Source organism: Tupaia chinensis, unplaced genomic scaffold (assembly GCF_000334495.1).
Source record: "Tupaia chinensis unplaced genomic scaffold, TupChi_1.0 Scaffold144128_1, whole genome shotgun sequence".
Lineage (NCBI taxonomy): Eukaryota > Metazoa > Chordata > Mammalia > Scandentia > Tupaiidae > Tupaia > Tupaia belangeri.
In genome coordinates, this window is record NW_006203983.1 from 157,781 (window position 1) to 160,987 (window position 3,207).

Here is a 3,207-nt window from a genome sequence, read left to right on the forward strand (position 1 = left end):
TGGGTTGATTCTATTTGGGGTCCTTTGTATTTCCTGGGACTGGATCTTCGAATGCCTCTCTAGGTTTGGAAAGTTTTCTTGCAGGATTTCATGGAATAGATTATCAATGCCCCTATGGGTCTCTTCACCTTCTGGAATGCCAATTATCTGGATATTTGGACGTTTGATGGTATCTAGTACTTCTCGTATATTAGGCTCAAATTTTGGGGCCATTTTCTCAGTCTTTGTGGTGGATTTTTCTAGGCTAGCCATTTTCTCTTCTACATCTGAGATTCTATTTTCTGAATGATCTAGTCTGCTTTTAATACTTTCCAGGGAGATTTTTTACTTCTTGTATTATAGACTTCATCTCTAACAGTTCCATTTGAGTCTTTTGTAACGTGTGTAATTCCTCTTTTAGATCTTGCAAGAATTTCCTCATCTCCTGGAACTCGTCAACTTCTTCCTCCTTTCTCTTTAGCAGTTCATTATCTTTCCTCTCTTCCATCTCTGTTAGCTTCAACATTATGAATGCTCTAAATTCCTTATTCCATGATTTAAAAAAAAAGGATGAAGAAGAGTTACTCTTTTCCCTTGGAGGAGAAGTATTTTCTTGTTTTCCCATATTTCTTGTGATCCGGCGGTAATTTCTTGTCATCTGATGGATGGTGTGTTTCTTTCAAATTCTTGAAGTTCAGCCGCTAGCTTGTTTGCTGGAGGCTGAATTATCAGTAGAAAGTCTTCATTCCCTGAAATATATAGTTCGCTGGAGCCATGTCCCGAGATCGTTTTTAATCTTCTTTTCCCATATGAAGGATAATCTTGCCTGGTATAATAATCTTGGCTGAAATTGTTTTTTATTTAACACTTTGAATATATTTCCCCATTCTTTCCTTGCTTGACTTGTATCCAATGAGAGGTCCAATGTTAACCTAATGGGATAGCCTTTAGAAGTGACTTGATACTTCTCTGTTGCCAATCTTAGTATCTTGTCTTTTGTGGTTTTGACCAATCTAACTATGATGTGGTGTGGAGAGGATCTTCTTAGATTGATTCTTTTTAGGGTACTTTAGTGCCTCTCTAGACTTGCAAGGTTTTTCTCCAGAGTTTCGTGGAATAGATTATCAATGCACTTATTAGTTTCTTCACCTTCTCAGATACCAGCTATTCACATGTTTGGGTATTTCATGTCTTCTACTCCTGCAATTCAATCTTCTACATTTTTAACCTGTTTTTAATACTTTTGAGAGAGGTTTTGATTTTCTATATTACATCCTTTATATCTAACAGCTCTGTTTGATTATTTTTTATGGTGTTCAATTTTTCTTTCATATTGTGGAAGGACTTTTTCATCTCTTGGAGCTCAATGTCTCTTTTTTCTTGGATCTCATGGAGTTTTGTTACCATAAATATTCTAAATTCTTTTTCTGACATTTCAGTAATATCCTCTAAATTTTCTCTACTTGGAGACAAGTTACAGTGTCCCATTGTTGGAGATGTATTACTTGACTCTCTCATCTCTGAGGCTCTTCTCTGATTTTTAGGCATTTGGTAACGTATTTACTTTTGGCTAATTTGTTGGAGGATTCTGTGACTGTGAGTTCATTCATTTCCCTTACTGTGGAATAATTTGGTGTTATTTTCTCCCTTCTACAGTATCTTTCAGTGTGGGAATCACAGGATAAGTTTTATAATCAGATTTATGAAGGGGAATTTCACTCTTTTAACAACTACTACAAGGAGGTGCAAAGAATTCTCTAAAATTTACAATGTTCAGATGTTTAAGCTACTGTGCACCTAGTCTTCTCTATGCAGTAGGTAAGTGATGAGCAATAAAACAGGAAAGTAAGGAAGAAGAAAAAGACATAGGAAATAGAAATAGAAAGAAAAAGGAAGGAAAGAACTAGAACAAAAAGAGGAAGAAATAAACAGAAATCATGTAGTAGATGATGAAATTGGGTTAAAAATAGAAAACTGCATGGCACACTTGCACTCCTCATGAAGGGCCAACACAGTCAAAGGTGAATTTGCCTGGATGCTTTCTGTCCTAGTTGAGGGAAGAGAGAGTCAAATTAACAACAGAAAGGCACAAACGGGGATGGGAGGGTGTGGGGGCGTGGGCAGAAAGCTGTGTTTTGTTTTGTTTTTTAAGAGAAAAAAAGAAAAAAGAAGGGACAGAGAAGAACAGAGGGACAGGGACACTCACCTGCCTGACTAGCACTGGGGTCTAGAAGTGGGGGACCCTGGCTGGCGGAGATTCACAGTCATAAAGCAGAATCCAGAGGGCCAACATAGTCAAAGATGGAGTTGCCTGGATGTTTTCTGTCCTAGTTGAGGGAAGAGAGGAACAAATTAACAAGAGAAAGGCACAAATGGAGGCAGAAAGCTGTTGTTGTTTTTGTTCTGTTTTTTTTTTTTTTAAGAGGAAAATAAAAGAAAAAAGTTTTAAGGAACAGAGAAGAAGAGAGGAAAAAGGACACTCACCCACCTGAGTAGCACTGGGGTCTGGAAGTGGAGGACCCTGGCTGGGGGAGATTCACAGCCAGGAAGCTGAACCCAGAGGGCCAACACAGTCCCTTTTTTCTTTTTTTTTTAACTAAACAATTTGATTTCCTCTTTATTTTATCCCCCTTTATTTTAAAAGTCTAATACAAGACAAAAAGATACAATACTACATGGTGAGAAGATAATTTCAGAATGAAGACTAATTCCGAAGGCTATCATTGGTGTCATTACAGTGTGATTTTTTAATGTACAGTTAAGAACATAGCTGATGTCTTCTGAATTCTCATTTCTTCAATGAACAGCCCCGCCATCATTACTTCTTACTTTTCTTGTCTTTTTTTGAAGATTCTCAATGTGAAAACTATTAAAGCCACTTCTTTACTCTTTTCTAGTTCAAGCGATCTATGTTATATACAAAAGAATTCCTCATTTTACAAATGTAAACACTGATTCATTTTTCTTTTTCTTTTTTTTTTTTTTCAGCGTGAGTTATCCTCGGGTATCTGGCTTCCTTAAGAATGGTAGAGTAGTTCTTGTTTTTCCCTGAGGTAATGCAGGGCTGGTAGCCATCATCTTCTCACTGTCCATAGGTAGAGAAAATCCTCCTATACAATATATTTCTCAATTGGTTTAAGAGAGCTAAAGTTTCTCTCTGTTGCTTATAGTTGCAAGTTCTTAATCCTTGTTTTTGGCTTCAGTTTGTCGCCTGTGGCCGGCGGCCAC